Source organism: Pan paniscus, chromosome 5, assembly GCF_029289425.2.
Source record: "Pan paniscus chromosome 5, NHGRI_mPanPan1-v2.0_pri, whole genome shotgun sequence".
NCBI lineage: Eukaryota > Metazoa > Chordata > Mammalia > Primates > Hominidae > Pan > Pan paniscus.
Genome location: NC_073254.2, coordinates 43,240,542 through 43,246,541, shown reverse-complemented (window position 1 = coordinate 43,246,541; position 6,000 = coordinate 43,240,542). Strand labels below are relative to the sequence as shown.

Sequence of the window (6,000 nt, the reverse complement as noted above, 5' to 3'; positions counted from 1 at the left end):
CAAGACTGAGACCTTAGTTATAGATTGAAAGAAGTTAATCACTTATGTCTTTAGATGAATGCACATTTACACATAGACATATAGCTTAAAAGGTATATAAGCTCTGGAAAACTTTGACATTTTGAGTTGGTCTGGCAATAATTTCCAGGCCTTCTTCCTGTAAGCAGTTACAGGAATAAAAACTCTCTTCCTCCCCAGTTCATCTGCATCTCGTTATTGAGCATAGAGAAACAGCAGCCAGACCCTTAGTTTGGCCAGAAACAATTAGAAACAATGAAGAAAATATACATGTAGTAACATACAAAACATCATGTTTAAAGAGTAAGAAATAATACTGAACTCTATAAATCACATTATTTACATATATAAAAATATATGCACAAAAGCAACACAAGTTACAATAAGACATACAAATAAAAAGGCACATTAAATACATTCAAATTATGGGAGAAATCTGAGACAAGAAAGGGAAAATTAGATTTTTTAAAAGGAACAAATAGGCGGAGCGCCCGTGGCTCATGCCTGTAATCCCAACACTTTGGGAGGCCCAGGTGGGAGGCTCTTGGAGACCAGTCTGGGCAACATGGGGAAACCCCATTTCTACCACAAATACAAAAAAATTAGCCGGGCATGGTGGTGCATGTCTATAGTCCCAGCTATTCAGAAGGCTGAGGTGGGAGAATCACCTGCGCCTAAGAGGTCGGGCACCAGTGAGCCCAGATAAATAAATAAATAAATAGATAGGCCAGGCGCTGTGGCTCACACCTGTAATCCCACCACTTTCGGAGGCTGAGGCGGGCAGATCACTTTAGGTCAGGAGTTCGAAGCCAGCCTGGCCAACCAACATGGTGAAACCCCGTCTCTACTAAAAATATAAAAAATTAGCTGGGTGTGATGGTGTGCGCCTGTAATCCCAGCTACTCAGGAAGCAGAAGCAAAAGAATCGCTTGAACTCGGGAGGCGGAGGTTGCAGTGAGCCAAGATCATGCCAGTGCATGCCACTGCATGCCTGGGTGCCACTGCATGCCTGGGTGACAGAGACACCATCTCAAATAAATAAATAAATAAATAAATAAATAAAAATAAGAGAGGAGCCTTCTACAAACTGCTGTGGAAGAGAAGGGAAGACCATGATTATCTTAAATCTACCTGAAATAAAAATAGACTAAAATGAGGCAGAGTAGAAAGGGGGCTTGGCTGCAGGCTACCCCCACTAGGGCATTCCTTCATGCATCTCCACTGATCACAAAACCTACCCCACTGCCTCACTGACGCCATAATGTTAGAACTATGCATTTAAAAGAATTCCAGGAACTGACCTTAGGAGACAACCAAGGTTGCCCAGTGTCCCACTTTGGGAAGGAATGTTGAACAATCAATCGATTTACAGTCTCTTGCCTCCGGCCAGACGACAGGGTGGCTCATTAACTCAAGATAACCAGAGTAACTAAGTATGCCGCCCTGCACGCCCTACCCCGACGTCAGTTCCCGCGCTTTGCCTCTTAAGAAAGCTTTGCCTCTTAAGAAAGACTCGGGCTCTGGAGCTCCAGCAGAGCCGGGGCCTCGGCTCCAACCCGTCGGGCCCCGACTTGAAGCAGCGGGGAACCTCTCCTCACACCTCGGTGACCGGGTGGCCGCCGGGACACAGAGCCTTTGGGTGGCGGCGTGTTTGCGGGTCGGGAAGAACCGCGCAGAGGCCACTAGGGCGCAGGGACCGGGAAGGCGGAGCTAGGGACTGGCTCGGCCTCCTTTTTAGGCCACTGCGCCGCGCAGATCCGGTCCTCGGGCGACCGCTCTGTCCCAGTTGGGCGAGACTACCTGGTCCTGATAACAGTGGACAACGGCTTTAACGGCCAGAAGGTTAGCGCAGTCCCGGATGAGGACGAGTAGAACGGTAACGGCCATGGGGCGGTTGGCCTTCCTTCTACCAGACCTTGATGTGGGAAGAGAGAAATGGAGTAACAAGCCACATTTGGCGCTTTGGAGATGCCCACCACGCTTTGGGAAGATGTACCAGCGTTTATAGAAGGCCCGAGTGTATAAGGTGAGAAAGCTACTCTCAGCTTCCCCGAAAACTTTTACAAGAAAACATTTGCCACATCTAGCCCCTCCAGATGTAAAGAAGCTGCCGACGTATGATAGACTAAGAATATCACACATCTTGTAAATTCCCATTTGTTTAAAAAAATCGTAGAAAATAAACATCTTCTGGAGATGACTTTTTGAAATGGAGATGTTGCATCACCTCTGGAGCAGACACATACACGTTTGTTCAGTGGGTTAGACTAGGACATGGAGAAGATCTGAGAAGGACGAGAAGAAGGTCCTATGCCAGACTGGTTATATTTAGAAGACGTTTACATATTATAATCATTGTCTTGTGTGTGCATTTTATTCCTCACTACTGTATATGTAGTTGACAACTCCAAGTACTTTTTGAAATGTCTAGTCTTTTTTTTTTTTTTTGAGATGGAGTCTCTCTCTGTTGCCTAGGCTGGAGTGCAGTGGCGCGATCATGGCTCACCTCCCACGTACAAGTGATTCTCCTGCCTCAGTCTCCCAAGTAGCTGAGATTACAGGCGCGCACCACCATGCCCTAATAATTTTTGTATTTTTAGTAGAAACGAGTTTCACCATGTTGGCGAGGCTGGTTTTGAACTCCTGACCTCAAATGATCCGCCCACCTCGGCCTCTCAAAGTGCTGGGATTACAGGCCTGAGCCACTGCTCCCGGAAATGTCTAGTCTTTCTAGATGGTCTGAAGTGTCTAATACGTGTTAAATTTAGAGATAGTAAAATATTACATTTTGTAAATATCTTTTGGTTAAAATTCATATGAAATGTTTTGAGAGGGGAATGGCCAACCACCAGTTCAGTAACAAACATTGTGTTTATGCACTGGTTCAGGGCAGGAGGAGAAGGAGGCTGTGCAGAGAGCTCTATGCCACCAGTGTGCTTACGGTGAGGCAAGATTAACTATTGTCTCTCATGTCTGTGCACTTTGTTTTCCTTATCTGTGTATACAGTGTTTATAGAGGAAAACAAGTCCTAATTTACATCTAGACTTTCTAGACATTAAAGAGGTTTCCAGTATATGACAAAAGTAGAGTTAGTAAACTAATATATCTTGAACATACTGTTTTAAAATTCCTTGGGAAAATTGTCTTCTGAAAATCTGAGCATTATTGGCCACTGGGTTGACTGAGATGGGAAGGGTTCTAGGCTGGAATATTTTTATTTGGAAGACTCTTTCAGATTTTAACTATTGTTACATATGTACAGTTTATTCAAGACTGCTTTGCAGGACCAGCACGGTGGCTCACACCTGTAATCCCAGCACTTTGGGAGGCTGAGGTGGGTGGATTGCTTGAGACCAGGAGTTCGAGACCACCCTGGCCAACATGGTGAAACCCCATCTCTACTAAAAATACAAAAATTAGCTGGGTGTGGTGATGCATGCCTGTAATCCCAGCTACTTGGGAGGCTGAGACAGGAGAATCACTTGAACCAGGGAGGCGGAGGTTGCAGTGAGCCAAGATCACACTACTGCACTCCAGCCTGGGTGATGGAGCAAGACCCTGCCTCCAAAAAAAGAAAAGAAAAAAGAAAACTGCTTTGTATATAGTGGACAACAAATATACTCCTTACCTGAAACATCTAGCCTATCTAGATGTTTAGAAGTGCCCAGCATATGTTAAATGTACAGGTAACATTTAACCTCTAATGTAAAATGATCACTTAAAAATATCTTTTTGCTAAAATTCATAAGAAATAGTGTCTTTTGAAAGTGGAATTGTTGCCAGGCGCGGTGGCTCACGCCTGTAATCCCAGCACTTTGGGAGGCCGAGGCGGGTGGATCACCTGAGGTCACGAGTTTGAAACCAGCCATGGTCTGTTAACATGGTGAAACTCTGTCTCTACTAAAAATACAAAATCAGCTGGGCATGGTGGTACATGCCTGTATTCCCAGCTTCTTGGGAGGCTGAAGCAGGAGAATCGCTTGAACCTGGGAGGCAGAGGTTGCAGTGAGCCAAGATCACGCCATTGCGCTCCATCCTGGGCAACAAGAGCGAAACTCCCTCTAAAAAAAAAAAAAAGAAAAGAAAAGAAAGTGGAATTGTTAAACCGCCCCTGTGAGTGGTATAGTAGTGTCTATACTTGTTTAATGGTTTAGTGGAAGTGGGAGGGAAGATATTGCAAAAGGTAATACGCTAGTGTGCTTATACTTGGACTTTTTAGACACCATTTTTCTGTATGTTTTGTGGATTTTGTTTTGCTGTGTATAAAGTTTATAATAAACAAATGAGTCATAATTTTGCAACATCTAGTCCCTTAGATGTTTGAGGTTGCCAGTGTATGACAAAGTACTCAGTAAAATTAGCTCATTTTGTACACTTTGTGTTGAAATTCATAGGAAAGCTTGTCTTCTGTAAATGACTTTTGGATACTAATTTGTTCAACCATCTCTAAGCATTACATGTGCCTGTACATGTCCACTGAATTGAAGGCAGAGAGAAGGAAGTGAGGAGGGAATGGTTCAAGACTAAAATGATCATATTTGGAAGATACCTCAGATTATAACCATTGTTACATGTATGCAATTTTATTTAGCAGTGCTGTGTACATGGTGGAAAAATTATATGAAATATCTAGTCTTTTCAGCTATTTAGAAGTGCTTGATGTATTTAAAAGCAGAAGTAGTTGAATAAAACTTTGTAAATAGCTTTTAAAGACTGATGGGAAATACTGTATTTGGAAGTGGAATTGTTAAACCACCTCTCTGAACAGTGTGCTCTCTACTTGTTCGTTGAGTTGAGGGAGGTGGGAGGAAAGAAACTGCAAAAGGTGTTTTGCTAGTGTGTACTAGAAAATTTCAGCTTATCCATTGCCTTATATGTTATGTGCTTTTCATTTAACTTTGCTATACTGCGCATATTGTGTATATACTGGACAAATGAGTTGTTGAGTGTATATTTTATAATATATAGTCTCTATATATTAAATTTTATAATATCTAGTCAATTTTATAACATCTAGTCTCTAGATATTAAAGAGGTTGCCAGCGTATGACAAAAGTAGTGTTAATAAACTAACCCATTTTGTACACTTTGTGTTAAAATTCATTTAAAGACTGTCTCCTGAAAAGGACTTTTGGAAGTGAAATGATAACATCAGCTAAGTGACACAAGTGCCTATATCCACTGAGTTTGTGGTGGAGAGGAGTGGGAAGAAATTAAGGATTCTAGAATAGAATGTTTCAATTTAGAAGACACTTTCAGATATAACCACTGTTACATGTGTGTGGTTTATTCAACACTACTATGTATATAGTGGACAAACTTAAGTCCTTAATTGAAACATCTAGGCTTTCTAAATGTTTAGAAATGCACAAAATGCATTGTAGATACCGTTTTGATTCGTATGAAATATTGTCTTTTGAAAACTGATCAAACTAATTCCCTGAGCAGTACACATTATTATATTTGTGCTGGTTCAGGGAGGAAGGAGAAGAAAGTGCAAAGGGTTTTATACCAGTGTGTTTATGGTCTTTTACTATGCTGTGTATATAGTGTATATAAATGCACAAACGAGTCCTAATTTACAACATCTAGTCTTTCCAGATGTTAAGGAGGTTGCTAGTGTATGACAAAAGTAGAGTTAGTAAACTGATACATTGAGTACACCTTATGTTAAAATTCACAGAGTGTTCTTAAAAACACAGAAGTGATCACGGCCCAGCGGCTCACGCCTGTAATCCCAGCACTTTGGGAGGCTGAGGCGGGCAGATCACGAGCTCAGGAGATCGAGACCATCCTGGCTAACACGATGAAACCCCGCCTCTACTAAAAATAAAAGAAAATTAGCCGGGCACATGGTGGCACACGCCTGTAGTCCCAGCTACTCAGGATGCTACTCAGGAGAATCGCTTGAAGCTGGGAGGCAGAGGTTGCAGTGAGCTGAGATCGCGCCACTGCACTCCAGCCTGGGAAACAGAGTGAGA

General features: G+C 42.5%; 1 protein-coding gene across 2 annotated transcripts in view; it reads left to right on the top strand.

Moving 5' to 3' along the window:
- Positions 1-381: 381 nt before the first annotated feature.
- SCAND3 (SCAN domain containing 3) overlaps positions 382-6,000 on the top strand; it is a 46,310-nt gene continuing 40,691 nt past the window's right edge. For both annotated transcript variants that reach the window (XM_063605225.1, XM_063605226.1), the window contains exon 1: positions 382-2,044. The gene's annotated coding sequence lies outside the window, so the exon portion shown is untranslated. The remainder of the gene's footprint in view (positions 2,045-6,000) is intronic.